The sequence below is a fragment of the Balaenoptera physalus genome, assembly GCF_965194825.1.
Source record: "Balaenoptera physalus genome assembly, contig: SUPER_7_unloc_3, whole genome shotgun sequence".
In the NCBI taxonomy this organism is placed as follows: Eukaryota; Metazoa; Chordata; class Mammalia; order Artiodactyla; family Balaenopteridae; genus Balaenoptera; species Balaenoptera physalus.
The window spans coordinates 250,064-270,728 of NW_028126532.1; the positions used below are offsets into that span (position 1 = coordinate 250,064).

At 38.5% G+C, this 20,665-nt stretch overlaps 1 pseudogene across 1 annotated transcript; it reads left to right on the forward strand.

The window, feature by feature from the left end:
- Positions 1-3,517: 3,517 nt before the first annotated feature.
- LOC309665286 (synaptosomal-associated protein 23 pseudogene) lies at positions 3,518-6,195 on the forward strand (annotated as a pseudogene). Its single transcript has one exon. The product of its transcript is annotated as a synaptosomal-associated protein 23 pseudogene (transcript).
- Positions 6,196-20,665: the final 14,470 nt, after the last annotated feature.

A 20,665-nucleotide genomic window follows, 5' to 3' on the forward strand; every position in this document is an offset into this window, starting at 1 on the left:
TTAAACGGAAACATGTCCTTTGAAAACCCTGCTCCCATAAATGAGGTTAATGTTTTAGTACATTTACTTCTAAAGTGCTTCAAATTCATTTCTTTACCATTTTAGTATAGCATTCTGCATCAGGTATATTCATAATCAATACCACAAAAGTCTCAAGCGTGACAGTGATTTGGTTTTGTGCAGGTGGGCCTCTGTGTGCGCTGGAGGAACCAGGGGGTCTCAGGGGACCATCTATCCCACTCCTCCTTTGCCTGAACACCTGGGTTAAGGACAGGCTCTTGGGGCTCAGTGAGGACACTGAGTACTGAGCACCCTGGGGGCAGTGAAGAAAGTGGGAGCACCACATGCTTGCCCTTTTTGTTCCCAAACTCCGTGTCTCCCTGGGGTGGGCACTTCCTGCCACTGATGGGAAATTACTGATCCCTCTACCTAAGTTGCCTATTGAAGAGAAAACTATCAAGTTGGGTCACAGCACATTATTTAACCAAGGGAGTTTGGGGCTGCTCAATAAATGGTGAGTCAGCAAACGTAGCCTTCAAATTCTTCCTTCATAAAATTTAAGACTGTGTCTCGTGGTGGTTCTGACATGTGCCCAGCCTAGTTGTATTCCCTACCTCTCTCCTCACCCCTGCCTCTGCTCCTGTCACTTAAGAGGGCTTCCCTCCACCCCCACCCCTGCACTGATGCAGTTCCCTACCCCAAGGTTGATTCCCTCCTCCTGGAAGGCCCCCTCCCAATGATCAACCTACATCCAAGGACGTACTATGCAAGGAGCCTCATTCATGTTCATTCAACTGGTTCTCTATTTAGTGAGTCAAAATTTATCAATTCTAAGAACTAAAGCATTCTTGTGGTCATCACTCATTGACCAGTGTAGGGCTGACGCTCTTGATTTGTAAAGGCAGACTCACTTTATATTTTTGCACGTGGTGTTCAGTCTCCTTACCTCAGTACTCAAGTCAGAGCAATAACAGAAATGAGAGACATTGGCTTTACAAAGGTTTAAAGCGATCTGAGTAATGTTTGCAGAGTACTTTACAAATTTGAATTCTTTATAATGACTTTTCCAAAGTAGAGTAAATTAATACACAATACATGATTTCTATTGTCCTTTATACATCAATAATTCACCAGTCTACTTTATCAAGAAGAACAACTTCACATTTTAGGTTTATCGGAAAGTTTGGACCATTTTAAAGAAGTTAAATATGGAGAATTTCCCTTTGTTCTGTAAATGTTAAGCCAATAACTGTAACCTCAAATTCCTACTTCAGAAAATTTCAAGTTAAATTTGAATGAGGTTTATTTTATTATTTGTATATAAAAGAATATTTTATTTGTTTCCTTTTCAAAAAGAGTTTTTTATCTTGGAAGAAAACATGGAAATAGATCTTTATGACTGGGTCAAGCAATGACTTCTTAGATGGGACACCACAAAAAAGTGAAAAGAGAAAAAAGATAAATTAGATTTCATCAAAATTAAAAGTCTTTGTGCTTCTATCTATCAAATAATTAGTACTATCAAAAAAATAATGAGACAAACTGCAGAAGAGGAGAAAATGTTTACAAAGCATATATCTGATAGCAGACATATTCTGAATGCATAAAGATCTTATACTACTGAGTAATAAGATAAATAACTCATGTTAAAAATGGACTAAGTATTTGTAGACATTTCTCTGAAGAAAATATAAAAATGGCAACAAGCACACAGGAATGTTCAAAATCATCAGTTGTTAGGGAACTGAAGATTCAAACCATAATGAGATACCACTTTTCACCCATTAGGATGGCTAAAATAAAAAAGACAAAAGCAGATGTTGGTGAGGATGTGAAGAAATTGGAATCCTCATATATTGCTGATGAGAATATGAAACGATGCATCTGCTTTAGAAAAGAGTTTGGCAGTTCCTCAAAATGTTAAACACAGAATTACTATATGATCCAGCAATTACACTCATAAATACACACCCAAGAAAGGTTAGAACATATGTCCATAGAAAAAACTTGCATATGAATGTTCATATCAGCATTATTCATCAGAGCCAAAAAAATGGCAACGACCAAATGTCCATCAACTGACAAAGGGACATATAAATATGGTATATCCACTGAAATAATCAGCAAAATAAGGAAGTACTGATATATTCTACAACATGGATGAACCTTTGAAAATATTATTCTAAGTAAAAGAGTCCAGTCAGAAAAGAACACAGATGATTCCATTTATATTAAATTTCCAGAAAAGGCAAATGTCTAAAGACAGAAAGTGTATTCATAATTACTAATTAGCATAAGTAGGCACAGAGCTGGGCAGGGAATAGCAGATATAGAGTAGCTGGATGGTGAGTATAGGTTTCTTTGGGAGAGTGATGAAAATGTTTTAAAACTAGTTAATCATGACGTTGGCACTCTCTGTTACTGTACTTGAAAAACATTGAATAAATGAGTGAATTTTATGGTATGTGAATTATATGTCAGTAAAGCTGTTAAAAAGGCCGCCCCCCCCACACACAGTGGACATTGTGGTTTTGATCCTGCCTCTCCCACTAGCAGCTAATATTTAAAATAGATGCTATCTTTCCATTTGTCACTTCAGCAGATCAAGTCTCAAGAAGTTTGTGGTCCACAGGAACAATTTATTATATACTTACTACACAGCCCCAACCCTGACAGCAATAACTTTTCTTTTGGATTTATGGTTAAATCCACACAAATTTAAGAAGATAAAATAAAATGAATGAAGGGAGATCAATAGTTTTACAATCATCAACAGATCTGCAGTATAATTATATCCTAGACATATACTCCCTTAATGCACTTCTGGTAAGAAGCTATGGATTAATAGTCTACATTAACTTAGGCTGAGTTGCAGAAGAAAATCTGCATTTATACTTGTGTCACTTTTGCCTGTGCTAAAGAATTCTATTCTAGACAGACTTGCACTATAAAAAGATACATTTGTAATCAACAACAATTGAGAAGATACATGGAAGAAATCACTTCATTTTCATAAAAGAACAATAGCAAAAAAATCAAAAGTATGACGAATGTTTAAAGCAATGTACAAAACCTGCATGAAGAAAACTTGTATTTGATAGAACATAAGTCTTTTTTGTTCTATTTACTTTATTTTTAGTCATGATACTTAATGTTTTGAAATTTCAAGTGTTTTTTTTATAGCTTTAAAGAAGGATATACAAACAACACACAGATATACAGTTCTCAGGGTACCTTTAAATTAAACATTTTTCCTTGATGGGCTGTGTCCATTGCAGTGGGCTCATTGAATTTAGATGAGAAGTGTACCAGAGGAGACAGTATGACTTAAAGGGCATGCATTATATAATAGATATGCTACAAAGTGTATTTCTTTTCATCCCTCAACAGCTCTAAAAAGAAGATATGGGGATGTCCATTATGAAAGCAAGAGAACTGGTTCCAAAATTTGACTCAAGTTTCCTTACCTAGCCCTTACCCCTTAGGCAATTAATTCAGGTCTGGCTATTCCAAAGTTCATACACATCCACTTTCCACTGCCCATTGGTGCACTACTCTAATAAACAGTCCAATAAATAGGAAAGGGGAGTGGAGAGCTTTGCTTTTCATTATAGGCTGTTTAGATTCTAAAGAAGGTTTTCTGTTTTGTGGGATACTTACTATTTTATCTCTCAGATTTGAATTATAAATGCAGATACCTTATCTTCATTATGAAATTATAGACAGCTTGAGAGCAGAATATGATTCTACTTTATATCTTTTAGAATATCTAGAACTGAGATAATAAATGAACAGACTAGACATAAAAAGGAGAAGGATTTCAAGAAATATGGGTGGGAGTCCGGCCTGCAGGTGTCCAAGCTGCTGCGGCCAGAAGGGAGTGGCCAGAACTGCTTGAATATCTACATTTCAGTTTCTGCACCTATCAAGAGTTTTAATTCATCATGGATAATCTGTCAGCAGAAGAAATTCAGCTGAGGGCTAACCAGGTTACTGATGAGTCTCCGGAAAGTACGAGGAGAATCCTGGGTTTAGACATTGAGTCTCAGGATGCAGGAATCAAGACTATCACTATGCTGGATGAACAAGGGGAACAACTAAAACACACAGAAGAAGGCATGGACCAAATAAACAAAGACATGAGAGAAGCAGAGAAGACTTTAACAGAACTAAACTAGTGCTGTGGCCTTTGTATATGCCCATGTAATTGTATAACAAATGATGCCAGGGAAGATGAAATGGAAGAGAACCTGAATCAAGTGGGAAGTATCCTAGGAAATCTAAAAAACATGGCCCTGGACGTGGGCAATGAGATTGAGGCTCAAAATCGACAAATAGAACGGATCACAGAAAAGGCTAACACCAACAAAGATCGTATTGACAATGCCAATGCCAGAGCAAAGAAACTCATTGACAGCTAAAGCTACTGCTGTACTTCTTTTTAAAAATTTTTATTTATTTATTTATGGCTGTGTTGGGTCTTAGTTTCTGCACGAGGGCTTCCCCTAGTTGTGGCAAGCGGGGGCCACTCTTCATCGCGGTGCGCAGGCCTCTCACCATCGAGGCCTCTCTTGTTGCGGAGCACAGGCTCCAGACGCGCAGGCTCAGTAGTTGTGGCTCACGGGCCCGGTTGCTCCGCGGCACGCGGGATCCTCCCAGACCAGGGCTCGAACCCGTGTCCCCCTGTACTGGCAGGCAGATTCTCAACCACTGCGCTACCAGGGAAGCCCTGTACTTCTTTATCATTTATTCATTTCCCTAGCTCCTCCTTCAAAGTCATTACCTTTCCAGAGTTTGAAATTTTGTTTCCACACTCTTCTAATTGGGAGATGATGTGGAAGAAGATCTAGGAGTAACAGCCCCCTTATTCTTTTATTTTATCTTTTTCCCTTGAGGGTAGACTGCTGCTTAGTTTTCCTTCTAGTATTTTCTTTCTCAGTCCATACTCTTAGGTTGGTTTTCATACATCATATATAGTGTTATTTTTCATTCTCTCCATTTACTTAGCAGGTTCTTCTGCTTTCAAAATTTGGAAGCATTGCCAAAGACAGCCATGTAAAAGGAAGCTGGGGGCACTGGGGGCAGGCACAAGGAGGAGAGGCAAGAGATAAGAGGTTGTTACCTCAGTAAAACCTGCAGACCCTAAAGCCAGAAGTTGCATAACCATAGTGAAGATCTAGTTGGCTTTAATTTCTATTTAAGTTGCAGTTATTGCCAATTTAGGCCAATGCTTGGTTTTGGAGTCTATATACACAACATTTTTGTTATACATCACAATTGTGCAACCTCTGCTTCAACAAAGAATAGAATGAGTTTTCTTAAAGTGAGCTTAATTTCTGAACTCTTCATGATTCATTTATGTACATAAATTCTACGATCCCATTTCATTTTGCACCATATAGGAATACATGGTATAAATGAATGGCTTTTTATTTTCATATTATTAGTACTATCATTTGGACTTCCCTGGTGGCACAGTGGTTAAGAATCCACCTGCCAATGCAGAGGACACAGGTTTTAGCCCTGGTCCCGGAAGATCCCACATGCCATGGAGCAACTAAGCCCGTGAGCCACAACTACTGGGCCTGCACTCTAGAGCCCGCAAGCCACAGCTACTGAGCCCATGCACCACAACTACTGAAACCCACATGCCTAGAGCCCGTGCTCTGCAACAAGAGAAGCCACCGCAATGAGAAGCCGGCGCAGCGCAATGAAGAGTAGCCTCCGCTGGCCACAACTAGAGAAAGCCCACACGTAGCAATGAAGACCCAATGCAGCCAAAATAAATTAATTAATTAAAAAAAATAGTATCATGGTCCCATTACAGACCTATTAACCTCATAAATGTGTCATTAGTCTTTGAAGAAAAAATATGTAAATATGTATATATAATATGAGAATTTCTCTCTACAGCAGGGCTTAAAATTTTTTGAAAAGTTTGACAAAGTATATCACATGAATTCAGATTTACCTCAATGCCAAGAATTATGTTTAGATAGGAAAAAAGAAACTTGTTTTGATCTCAGGTAGAAAATAGTTAGATTACTGAGTTTTATGTAGCTTTAAACTTTTTTTAAAACTAGAATGTATTCTGTTTAACTAAAAATGATTTAGAAAATTATGTCTTTGTTTACTTATTGATGACTGCACTATCATTCTCTTAGCCTTTTGTATTCAACTTCCAGAATCACATTTGTTTAGATCTTGAACAGTGTTATAACAATTTGATTGGTATTTGTCACCTTTATTTAAAAACTAGCTTCTGCACACTTCAAAGCTATTGATGTTGATTGGTTTGACCAATAACCACTGTCTGATCCCTACAATTAAATTTTGTAGCTAAGGAAACTGTTTTTTCAAATAAGTGATGTGCTTCTGTGACTACTTTTTGGGGGGTGGAAAGCAATAATTTTGTCAGCTCTTATTTGACAAACTGAATAAAGCAAAGATCCATAAATAAATAAAAAAAAGAAATATGGATAGAAGGGAAGAGGGAATCAATAATAAATTAGCCAGGTAAATAAGTCTTAAACAATAGGTTTTAAGTAGACCTAGTATCATTAAGATATTAGTTATTCCTAAATTAATGTATACATTCAATGTGATCCCAATTAAAATAACAACAGTTTTGGCTTTCATTTTTGTTTTGGTGAGTGGTGAGGTGCTTTAGTCAAACCAATTCGAAAGTTCACATGAAAAATAAACAAAAAAATTTAGTAAAACTCTGAATAAAAGAGCAATAAAGAGTAACGGCTCCTACATGATAGTAAACATTCACATCCCTCTCATGTGCCCAGTACATTCACCCCATTCTAATATCCCCCAAAACCTTAACCCATCCCAGCATCAACTCTAAGCTCAAACTCTCACCTAAATATCATCAACATAAAAGGTCCCAAATCTCATCATCTAAATCAGGCATGGGTGAGACTCTGGGTAGTATGGTCCATGCCTGGAAAAACTGTCTCCCCACCTGTGGACCTGTGAAACTAGAAAACAACCTTTTGTAATATGGAAGAATCTTTTGTATTCTATTACAAGTTAATCACTAAAGGGGTGTTGCCTATAAGCTTAAATTATACATAATGGCCCATCTCTGGGAACCCTGCTTTCCAGGTAATGAGTATTAAGCTAAAATACCTTTGTTTAGCTCACAGGAAACATCCTGATCAGGCCCACCTGTGAATGACTGCAGGGAGGAAAATATTAACACATCCCCTCCAGAGGCTGATGGGAACTAGGAAGTGTTTGACTTTACTCCCTCCCCTTTTAGTATAAAAGGAGCCTGAATTCTAACTCAGGCAAGATGGTTCTTTGGGGCACAAGCCCACAATCTTCTCGGTCTGCTGGCTTTCCAAATAAAGTCGTTATTCTTTGCCCCTACAACTCGTCTCTTGATTATTGGTCTGTCGTGCAGCAAGCAGTATGGTCTTAGACTTGGTAACACTTTCTCTTCCAGAATAGAGTGGTGGTACAGGTACAGAATAGACATTCTCGTTTTCATCTAGGAATGGAAAGGGGTCACCAAGCAACTCTAAGCCCAGCAGGACAAATCCCATTAGGTTTCAAAGAAGATTCTCTGTGGCTTGATGCCCTGTCCTTTGGGCCAATGGTGGTGGCCTTGTTGGCCCCTGGCCCTAAGCCTGTGTCTCTGGGCTCTACTTCCATGTCCACACTCTGTCTTTGGAACTGTTCATCCTTTTTCCTGAAGGTCAGCCCATGTTTGTAGCCAAGTAGTTCTATCAGTCCCACATCCTGTTTGTAAAATCTCAGGAGTTTAATAGTCTCCCTTCATTTCTTCCTGTCTCTGTTCCCTTCAGTCGAAGCTGGCAGTGTTTCTGCTGATGTAACATTCTCAAAAACCACATTGGTCTTTGGTGTGTGTCAAGGGGGTCTACTCCATTAGGCAAAAGAGTTCTTCACTGAATCTCCCCGTATAACCCCATCTCTATTCCGGGCTTCTGCTGAGATGGTTGAGTGGACCCAGGAGTCACCTACATAATCTCTTCTGCAACACGTTTTCCAGCCACACCTTGGCCCTCTCTCCCCAGCACACTTCCTCCCAAAACTGAATTTCCTCGTTTCTTCATACTTTCTAATCTGGATTGGCTTGAAACCTTCCAAATAATCAAGGGCTGGTTCCTTTTTGCCTAGTAGTTCCTTGTTCAATTTCTCTCTTTCCTCGGGCATTTTACTATCAGCAGGAAGGAGCTTTGCTTGGAAATCTCTTCAGCTCCATATCCAAGTTTATTGCGTGTAAGTTCTATTTTCCACCCAGAATGAAGGAACACAATTCAGCCAAGTTTTCTGCCTCTTTATAACAAAAATTACCTTTTCTCCAATTTCCAATAATATGTTCCTCATTTCCTTTTAAAGTCTCACCAGAGAGATTTATATTTATAATTATAATCATATTTATATTTATATCAAGATTCTGTTCATGAACAATAGGATGTTCATGATGAGACGCTTTCCTTACAATGCTTTTGACTTCTCTCTGAGCTCTCACCAGAATCACCTTTAACATCATATTTCTACTTTCTCATCAAGATGATCTAGGATTTTCCAATCACCAACCTCTAAATTCTCCTAGCCTTTACTCATTACCTAAATTCAAAGCCACTTCCACATTTTTAGGTATCTGTTACTATGGCACCTTAGTTCCCAGTACCAGAATATGTATTAGTTTCCTAGGGGCTGCCAAAACAAATTTTCACAAACTTGGTGGCTTAAAACAACAGAATTGTTTTCTCTCTACAGTTTTGGAAGGCCAGAAGTCAAAAAATCAAGGTTTGGGCAAGGTTAGTTCCTTCTGGAGGCTCTGAGGGACTATCTGTTCCATACCTTTCCCCTAGTTTCTGGTGGTTGCTGGCAATCCTTGGCATTTGCCTGGATTGAGCACTCAAATCTCTGCCTCCATCTCCACATGGTGTTCTCCTTTGCGCCTCTGTGTGTGTTCTTTTCTGTTTCTTATAAGGACAATCTCATTTGATTTAGAGACCACTCTCATCTAATGGGATCTCATCATAATCCTTACCTTAATTACATCTGCAAATACCCCAATGCCAAATACGTCACATTCTGAGGTTCTGGGAGGACATGAATTTTGAGGGGACACTATTCAACCCATTATGGTTAGTTATACTTCAAGAAAATTATTATTTTTAAAAAGTTTCCAGAGCTTGCTTATATAAGATAGATAAGATAGTGTATTAGGGCATTTTTCTCCTACTGAAATGTTCTTCTCTAGCCTGTTTGGCCCATTTTAAAATCCTGGTATCCACATGGTGATTTAAAGTGAGCCTCCTTTTCTGTCAAGTAAATTAGAATTTCTGTCTCATTATGCTCCCAGTGTTGAATTTTCCTTTTGATCTGATTGACTTCTGAAGTGATAAGTTCACAATTTGTTCTGGTACTTTGAGCATATAGTTGCTGTTTTACACATCAGAGCTTAAGGCCCCCTGAGGGGTTTCTGTGATTTTCCCGGGAATCTTAACAGTAAGTTTCATTCATATTTTCACACCATATTTACTACTACTTTCCAGACTCCGGTTTATTCTACCAATTTGTTGCATTTTCGTTGATGTGTATACTCTATTTCTCCCTCTCTTGGTCCCTCTGTGGAGTACAGAATGGCTGTGCGCTGCTTTTCTCTGTTACGTGGTGCTGGTGTGACTGGACCCCTCACTAAAGCAGACTCCCCACCCTTCCTGCCGGGATCTCCTTAAATTTGTCAGTTTTAAAAAATATTCACTTCATAGCAGACCTTATTATGAGGTCTAACATAACACTTGTAGCCTCAATAAAGCCATTTTTAAAAAACTTGTAATTTCCCAACATTTCATGAAATAAGCAGCTCCACGTTTTTTTTTAATGTTTCCAATATCATGATTTCATCTTTTTGTTATGCTACCTGACCGTGACCAATGTTAATGTTGTGGAGGTTGCTTTCTGATACAAACTAAGTTATAAGAACTTATTTATGGTCAGGAGTATATAGGCAACTTGTGGGCCAAATTCTTCCCCTCTCTTTCAACATTTTATCCAGCCAAGTACATACACACATATCAAAATGCAGCCACCAGTGTCATATAACACTCTGACCTGCTTCCAAATTCAGAGTCTGTCCTTTTATCTCATAACATGGCTGTTACCATCTTGTCCAGAGCCAAGTGTTCCTTGATAATATGCATTCCTTATCAATGCAGCCTCTGCATGGAAATCCCTGAAGATGAAGGTTGGTGTAAACCTTCCTATGTCCATGAAAGTGGTATCAACAGTGTTTGATCCATGAACAAAGTACGTGTGCACTTCTGATGGAAGTTGGGAGAAAATGTGAAAGAGTATAATTGATGGAGCACCCAATGAAATAAAATACAACACTTCAGTGTAATGAGTAGCAGGATCTTGATCTACAAGATTTGTAGATCAGGGATATATATATATATGTATATGGGAATTAGAGCAAAAATGAGTGGGGATTTTTTGTTTTGTTCTTGAGCTCATAGAGGAGTTGTTAAGAAGACTCTTGCAATCATATCATGGAGGTGCTACACACACAAAGTGCTGCCCCTTTGGTTTTTCATGAGAGGGAAATATATATATATATAACCTTTATATATATATATATATTTCCCTCTCATAAAAATAGTATATATACATTAATATTATAGTAAATTATTATATATTGTGAAATATTAATATTACATTAAATTATCTTTAAAATTATTATACAATATATTAAATTATTATATATTCTGTATATTATATTAATAATATATATTTCCCATATATATCACCTTTTTATATATATATATAGATATACACATAACCTTAATTGTTTTGGGGCTAGTATTTCTTGCAATTGAGTGCAGTTTCCAGTTTTTCACTCCCATTCTGACTTCCCCTCAAAGAATAGTTCTTATGCTTAAACAGAAGTTACTAAAAATCTCAACATAATTCCCTACTACTCTTCTTGATATAGATAGACAGATACAGATAAATATATAGATATAGATAAAACCAATCAACATTACATTGTATAATTGTGTGGTGATGAAATGCAAAGCAAATTTATTTTTATTTATATTCTCATATAAAATATCAATAAAATAAGTTCCATGTAAGTAAAAGTCAAAAAAAGTATGAAAACTAAATAAATATTCACGCCAGTGAGGTCAGGTAAGGTTATGTTGTGGTATAAAAACTCCAAAAATCTTAGCTGTTAAACAACAAAACTGATTTCTTAGTTATATGATATGTCAAATACATATCATATAGGTTGGCAAGGACAGGGAGGCAAGACTTCACTTGACTGATGCCAAGAGATCTGATCTCCAGTGATTTTTTTTAATGATCTCTCTCGTTGAGAAGGGTGGCATTTGTCTAAAAATCCTTCTCTGAGAGCTCTGTCTTTCAATGTATGAATCTATGTAACATCTCAACAGCAGTTAAGAAAAGTGAGTGCTTCTACGTGAAACTGGCTTGAATATTTAGATGAAGAGAACACAGTTTAAGTTTTAAACAAAGTGAATACTCTCTACTTACAAGGGGGTGAGCTCAATGGACATGTAACTACAATCTTGGTATTAGAAATATGTCTTCTCAAAATAACATTACAGAAATACAACTTGAATTTGCTAAAATAAACAAAAAGAGATTGTTTCTCTTTTCTCTGCTTCCCTATATGTGTGTACTTTATTCTTATCCTCCTGGGTGGGATGGCTTTTTTGTTCCTTCAATGAATGTGGGTACCTAAGATTATGTCTTTTGTTCATGAGATGAATCAGATGGGAGTGGGAAAGTGAAACATTTTAGTCTCATTTTAGATTCCTAGGGAAGAATCGTGATCATCCAACCCTAGGTCAGAAGCTCATCCCTGATGAATCAACCAGAGGTTCGTCAGCTAAGAATATGACACCTTCTGTAGAGATCATGTGGATGGAAGGCATTGCAGAGATGAACAGGGTAGAAAGTGTCTCCCAAAAAGAGAACACTGGACAGATAGAACAGTAAGTGTCCAGAAAAAAAAACAAAGAACAAGACCCTGAAAAGAAGGTGAGTTACACATCACTGAAGAGTTAGCCAGAAGGGCAATTTCATCTAATAGACATTGGGGGTTCAGGGGAAAGGAGTGGTCACAGGTCATTGTTACCAAATGACCCAAGGACTCAGGAACTCTTCTTCATCTCCCAAGGGAGCTTGAGACCGAAACTCAAGAGCACTCCTTGTGTCAGCAGGAAGTAGATACCACCTTCCCCACATCCACCCTCCTCTTCCTCCTTACTTTCATTAGGAGTTCCTAAATGGGCACATTGGTCTGAATTTTGCCAATTGCCTCCACTGTGTAGTATTTTCTTGTTGCTTTAATTTTCTAATTTTTGTACATGCAGTGTCTTTTCTTGCCTCTTAAAACCATAGATGATTCCAGGGTTTATTTACTTAAAACAGAAAGGTAATTTTCAGCAACTTGGGAATTTTCTTGTCTGTACCCAACACTATCATGGTCTATTTTGAAATGTGAAAGAACATGATGATTCCCAGCCTTAGTCTAACAAGGAGCTAAGTAACTCTGCAATGAAACAAAATTCTAGATATTTAGCATTACTTTTCTTGTTAAAAAAATTTTTTTTAATATTTGGTTTTACCTGTGTTTTCTTACTGCTTTACCCCACTCTAGTAGAGGATTACCGCCCCCCAGTAATAAAAAGAAGCAAGCATAAAACTTGGAAGAAACCCTCGAGAATACATAAAGAAAAGCGAAATATTTGGATTATTGGTGGAGCTTTTCCCATTTTGTTTTCTACATTCACTATTTAAAATATGCTTCTTACACACAGAAGGGCAGCAAAATGCAACGGCTCTAACAACTTGCAAACATAAAATGTTAATTAAAATTTGTGGCTCTCAAAGTTTCTAATGGCCTATAAAATTCATTCTGCTATCAGAATTTCAGTTTCTGTTCTCTTTTCTTGATTGTATCTCTAATTATAGACTATAAGCTAAAATAATTTTATTTTTATATTTTACAAGAGCTATAAAAGAAAACTACCAAATGTTTAAAAATATAAATGGCTTCCTAAGATTCAGTTGGTGCAAATACTATTAAATAATTTGGTTTCACTATGAAGTGAAGACTTCTAACAGAAATGACTGTGCCTTTATTTCATGGATTAGAATTTAGGGAAAATAATTTCAAATACTGATAAGGTCTAATTAAATTATGGACATAATTCCATCTGTAGGTGATGATATTACATATTCATTTTCTTTTTTATCTAAATGGCACAAGAATGTGGCAGGAAAAGGTGAGTTATCACTCCATTTTTTGAGTGTACATACAAGTTTGGTCTCTTAATCGTACATAGTAGTTAAGAAGTCGAAATGATGACAAAGAAGAGTCAGAAATCAAGACAATAGTGATACTAATAGCTGCCATTCATTAACTAGCCCCATACACCATGCACTGAAACTCCACTTTTTACCACAACACTGAAAGTTACCATTTTATTTTTTTACCAGCTTTATTGATGTATATATATCATATATATTCCCATAAAATTATATATTATATAGTATAAATATACATATATATATATACCATAAAAGTCACCAAATTTAGGTGTAAAATTCAATAGTTTCTAGTAAATTTGTAGTGTTGTACAACTAAGACCACAACCCAACTTTAGAACATTTCCACCCCCACATAAAGATCCCTCGTGTTCATCTGCAGCCACTCTTCATTCCCACTCCAATTCTAAGTGATCACTAATGTACTTTCTGTCTCTACAGATTTATATTTTGTGGATATTTCATATAAATAGAATTTTATAATCTGTGCTTTTTAGAATTTACTTATATCTGAGGTTCATCTGTGTTGTAACATGGATGGGCATTTGTATTATTTCCACTTTTTAGCTGTTATAAATGATCTGCTATGACCATTCATGTACAAATCTTTGTACAGACACACATATTTTTATTTCTCTTGGATGGACGCTCAGGAGTTAATTTTCAAATAAGTGAAAGCGGCATCTTTTTATATTCCCTTGAGCAACAAATGAGGGTTCCAATTTCTCCACATCTTCTCCAGCACTTGTTACATTGTCCAGTGTTTTTATGTAGTCATTCGAGTGACTGTGAATTAGGATCTCACTGTGTTTTTTACTTGCATTACTAAAATGTCTAAAAATATTGAGAATCATGTATGTGCTTGGTCATTCCTATATATGTCTTCTTTGATGAAATGTCTATTCAAAAATATTTGTTTATTTTGTATTGCATTTTTCTCTTCTGGTAATTGAGTATGCTTTTAAAATATATTTTAGATACAAGTCATTTATCATATATATGCTTTGAAATTTTTTTCTCCCAATCTGTGGCCTTTTTCATGTATTAATGATGTCTTTTGAAGTTCAAAATGTTTGAATTTTGATGAAGACCAACTTATCTTTATTTAATCACTTGTGCTTTTGATGTTGTATCTAAGACTTTGCCTAACCCAAGGTCACTCTTTTACTTTATTTTTACTGAAGAGGAAACTGAGGTTTGGCAAGACCAAGGAGACACTTACATGCAAGACTGTGTTCCTCTGCAGGATATTGTCCTTGCACGACCTTCCCCTCCACTCACTGCTACCAGTGTAGAACACAAGTGAAGTCTGATACTGGGCCAGGTTTTTTGCAAGCTGAAACGTTTCTACAGGCAGCATACCCATTTTGAGTGACTGAAGTTCACACAAAAGGACCAGATGTGTCTATCCAGAAAACTCTCCTCTAGTTTCTTCTGTGTACCTTTGGGATGAAGGTAAGAAACGTACCTAGAATATAATTTTTTACTAGGGAGTTTGAATGAGATAATGCAACTCTGCTTTTAGAGCATGAACCTGCTGATCAGCCCTGTCTGCAGCTGGCTGAGCTGTGGTCCTTACTGGGGAGGGAGGAACCTCATCATGACATCCTGGTCTCAAGTGGGCCTTCTGGGTGTATGAAGTGTGAGATCCATGCTGGATACTCATGAGACGATATTCTATGTGAATTTGTCAACATTAACCATTTTACTTCTACCAAATTACTATCTGGAAGTTCAACTATGTACTCAAACTTGAAAGGTTCTGTAAGCAAACACATAGTACAAGTAAGTTTCTGAGGACCATTTAATCATCCCAAAATGGAAAATAATTTTCTTTGAGTTTAAGACCTATAAAAGTATACATTTAAGTTCAACACTCTCCTCTAAACTTTTAAAAAATTTTCTATACAAAAAATTTTTATATGAAAAACAAAACAAATGATTAAATTTGGAGTGATCAAAAATTTCAACTGTATTATCAAATTAGAAAAATGGACTATGTATTGTGACATGCCAACGATTAAGGCTAATCGCAGTGTATGCCGGTTTGATGTTAAAACTGACCAGAGAAATTTTATGATGAATAAATTGTGGAGACTGGCTCATTTTGTATATTTAGAGAGCATTTCAAAAAAGTGTTCTTATGGGAGGCAGCCTCTAAGGTGACCCCCAAAGACCCCTATCTGCTTGCATCCCCACTGTTGTGTGATTCCCCCTTCCCTTAAATATGGGCTAGACTTACTGACTTCCTTCAAGCAAATAGTATATAGCAGAAGCATGAATAGAGGTACTGCTTCCAAGATAAGTGACAAAATGACCTGCTCTCCCTCTCTTCCTCACTTGCTCTGGAAGAAGCCAGTTTCACGCTATAAGCTGCTCTGTGGTAGCACTGGGCCTCTTGCCAGCAGTCAGGTAGGCCCTGGGGCCGGGGAGTGTCATTCTCTGGCCCTGGGGAGTGGCCATCTCTTCAAGGGATCCTCACCGATGAGAATTTTCAAATCTACAGAAAAGTAAAAATATCCTTTAAATCAGTATGACTTTGGGAAAAACTAATTATTCCAATTAAATGGAGACTGGTCAAACCAAGAGAGGGTGAGTTCATTTTAAGTATCCCTCTATTCTCCAAGCATGTTACAGGTAAGGGCTAATGAGAAAACGCTCTCAGCAGCCAATGTCACCGCACTAAACTCTGTGGGCAATGAGCTCTGGCCACCATGATGACATCATAATCAAAACAGTTCCTGGCACTGTTTTACTTGAGGGCTGCACTGAGGGACCAAGGATGTCTTGCTCATTCAAACTGCACATTCTTAATACTTGATGTTCTAACTACTAGAATTTAGGGGTTTATTTTATATTCTTGGTTCAGTGGTAGCTTACTTAGCAAAGGACACAATTCAAAATCAAGCAAGGAGCAAAGAGAGCAAAATTTCTTATAACTTACCTCTCTTCAGTTATATTATAATGAATGGTTCTAAGCTACTAGGTATGGAGAACACAGCAATGATGAAAATGGAAATAAACAGGGTATGTTTCAAGGCAGTGCAACTCAAAATGTGCTGATGACTGCAGCATCAACAACATCTTGTATTAGAAAAGCAAATTCCCTGCCCCTAGTCCCAAAATACTGGATCAGAATCTCTGGGTCTGGGGGGGTCCTCCCAGTGATTCTTACGTCCTCTGAAGTTTGAGAAACACTACTCTAAAGAATTTGCTTTCAAAATGTGGCCTTGTCCTAGAACCAAGAGAGTCTCCAAGACTGGCTAAAATTTGATAGCAAATGTAATATAGAATTCTATATTTTTCATTTTCCATTCTGCTGAGGATTAGATGTTAGTAAACCAAACTGGACTTATGATTATTCATAATTTGTGGTTATTCATAATATTATGGTTATTCATAATTTGTATTCATAACCTAAGATCAATTATTTGAGTTTAGTGTCGAAACCAGTTTCACTATGTATTTTAGAAATCTGGTTGCAAAACTCCTGCACTAGAAAATAGTCAAAAGTTCCACGTTTTTTCAAGAATGACATTTGGTTATCAGCGCATCATCAGTATACACAGTGGGACTGGTGAAATCTGTTGCTGACTGAGAGGCCAGATTTAGAAGGAAGAATTAGGCCTCATTAGGTATAGTTAAACAATGAGATCATGCATCTAAGAGAAAAAGCAATAAATATTTCCTTCTTTCTTTCTTCTTTCTTTCTTTTTGTTTTTATTAATATTTCTTTGCCTCTGTCAAGAGAAGTGTTACTGCCTGGGACCTTTCCTGGTCCCCAGGTTTTGGAGGATCTGAGACTGGAGGGAATAAGGATGGGGGTTGGTACATTCCCCACGTTGAGTTCAAGGATATGGAGGTCAGTGCTTTGTGTGGGGATGCGGGGGAGGAGTAGGTCTGATGGTTCAGGACTCAGAGAAGACTGTGTGAGGAGTTTCTGGAAGGAAAAGAAGTACTGAGACAAAATTTCCCTTCTTCCCCAGTGAGGCTGTGAGTCCCTCTGAAAAATTCTTTGCATTTCTGGAAACATTTTTTTTTTCTTTTTAAATCTGTGCAGCAAGAGTAACTTTTTCTAGCAAATAAGACTGTGAACTGGAAAAATGAATAATCAAAATAGGAGGGCCTAGGTGGGAAGGGGATTTGTTGATCCCCAGGATCAGCCTGGCATCTTCCTATCTACCTGCCCAATTTAGTAACTTTCAATTCAGTCATGAAGGGGTTTCCAGGGCCTCTAAAGTGATTGTGCCATATGCCCTGACCTGGGAATTTTGCTCTCTCCTTCAATTTAAGACATCTTTAATCCACCTCTCTCTTCTCCCCAAATTTCAGTCTTCCCTGTGTTATGGTCAGAGATGGTCCCTTTCTCGTGGATTTCTAGGATAGAGATGTCTGCCTCTTTCTTCATACTCATTCCCTTTATTCTATTGCCCTAAGTCTGATGATTATGTTTACCTTTAATTCACCAGGAGGAGGATGTCATGAGAAGGTCGGTGAGGGCCAGGCCTGGGGAAGTGCCACTGGACTGAGGAAGGAGGCTTTGGGTAATATTTCAGAGAAGAGCCTCTGGAAAGGCCGTTCAGTGGGCTGCTTCCTGCCTCTTCCTCAGCTTTTATTTCCAGACTCCATCTACCTCCTCCTTCAAGAATCTTCTGCCTCAAACTAACCTTGCTGCTGACCTCAATCTCATCATCTACTACCTTTAGAGTATCTAGCTTCACTGATTCCCAATAACTGATCTCTTCCCTTTTCCTCATTTCCAATAGTTAACAGTTTCCTTCCCCTTTGAAATCCCCTTAAAATGCTGATGTCTGTCTCCTAAAACCTGCCATGCTCTTGCCTACCTCTGTTTATCCTGTGTGCCTAGTGGCCCCTGCACATGTCTTTCCCACCAGAGACAGGGAGGTCCCTGTCCCCTCGCTCATGCTATGCTCTCGGCCTCCTACACGTGTCTGCTCATGTTACTATTCTCCAAATTGTCAGTCCTTCTTCTTTAAATTTATGTAATTCCGACACATGCTTAAGAACTAGTGATTTATTTTCTAGTCTTTAAAGTATCTACCATGACCTCTACCTAGCTGAATACTTTTTTTCCCCAAACTCTTTCTGCACTTCTAGTGAATTACAAATGGTTGCAAGCCATGATTTATATACATTTGCTGTTGGCCATTGGGCTATTAACAAATGATATATTGCTGATTGAGATAGCAACATTTGGAATATATAAGATGGTTTTTAGTACCTGATAAATAGAAATTGTCCCCCAAATAGGTGTTACGTGGTGAATAAGAGGTGGTGGGTATGCAGAATAAATCTGATCCTACTGAGAAAAATATTTCTGTATTGAAAACTCACTGTGAAATGCAGGTAATAGTCGGGTCATATTCTCTTGGAATTGGTAAAGTGCTAGAATTTTATAGGTGACAGTGAGTGGCCTGGGTTTTCCCTTTTTGCATCTAATATTCCAGACTTGGGTCTGGAGAAGTCAGCACCCATAAATGCCAATTGGAAAAGGCAAAATAGTGTACAAAGTAAAATAAAATCCCAATAAAAGCCTGTTCTCTCTAGCTAAAGGACCAGAATAAGTGAGGCCTAAAGATACAGAAAACTTTTAGGCAATAACTGTTCTACTCCAGCCAAACACCACAGAAAAACTACAGCCCCCTCCCCAACCCTACCAGCAAAGTCCAATCTGGGAGTCTAGACTTCCACCCCTGCCAGTCTGCAATGAGGCACCCCAGTGCTAACTCCCCCAGGCCCTGGGCGTCAGAGAAGCCCTGAAAAGGTATTGCCAGAGTCGCTCCAGATCTTTGCTCAAAACCCATCTACCCCCAACTTTAGTAGGAGTGTCCTCGCTCACAACCCTCCAACCCTCACCCCCACAACCTTTAGCAGGAGTGAACATAAATCCTTAAGCTAAAGGGTCCAGAGATAAGAAAGGAAGCTACACACACAAAAAAAGAAAAAAAAGAAACAGATGGAACCGCTTGAGACCAAGATGGCAACGAATCTGACCTCCAACGGACCCTGAGTCTCATTATATGTTGATTTTACTACATTAGCATATTAAATGACACACCTACTCGTGGCCAGGACCAGACATTAAGGACCAAAAATGGATATAAAGGGGGTTGTACCCCACTCCCTCAAAAAAGCCCCGCCCCTTCCCTGGTTAACTAAGGCATGTGTCTCCCCATCCTCTGCCTCACTCCTCTTCCCTTTGTCTTTACTCTTTACAGTTAAATCACTTTCACCAGGTGGGTGAGAAGTTGATCTATGAACTTAATTCCTTCTTCTCCATTTTTTTTTTTTTTTTCCCATAGAATAAGGCTTGTGCTGTGTGGATCTCTCGTTATTCTCCTACTCGAAAAAAAGAACCCTGCCCTGCTGAGCTGGGCCTGAACAAGGTCCATACGACTTAATTCTGTAACATAAGGAGCCAGGATATTCATCCTCAGCAGGTGGTAATGCCGGTGGTAATGAGTGACCATCTCAGCAGTGTCCCTGAAGACCACAGAGACCCTGGACTTCCACTTCCACCCAGCAAGAACAAGGCACACTGACCCCTCCCTGCAGACGTGGTTTCAGAGTCAGGACTCTCACCACCATCCAAAGGTAATGAGGCTCTTCCGTGATGTCAGGTTAGGCAAAAGGAGGAGCAGGAACAAGGCACCTATGCCCCTCCCAGCAGGAGGTATCAGTGAAGGTCCAGTGGGAGCCAGAAATCCCAACCCCACTGAGCAGTAACAAGGAACCCCTCGCTCCCTGGGTGAGAACAGAGACAAATCCAAAACCTGGAGACCATGACCTGGACCCCCATTTCCACCAGGCAGTAATGAGATGGCTTGTCATCCCCTGCTAGAGTGGTGTCAGAATAGGCAAGTCAAACAGAAAATTTATATGATATCCAGAATCTCATAATGTAATACTCAAAACACCGAGGTTGGGCTTCCCTGGTGGCGCAGTGGTTGAGAATCTGCCTGCCAATGCAGGGGACACGGGTTCGAGCCCTGGTCTGGGAAGATCCCACATGCGCGGAGCAGCTAGGCCCGTGAGCCACAATTACTGAGCCTGTGCGTCTGGAGCCTGTGCTCCGCAACAAGAGAGGCCGCAATAGTAAGAGGCCCGCGCACCGCGATGAAGAGTGGCCCCCGCTTGCTGCAAGTAGAGAAAGCCCTCGCACAGAAACGAAGACCCAACACAGCCATAAATAAATAATAAATAAATTTAAAAAAATTAAAAAAAAAAAAACAAAAACACCGAGGTTTTTATTGAGAATCACTCGTAGTAAGAACCAAGATGATCACAACATATA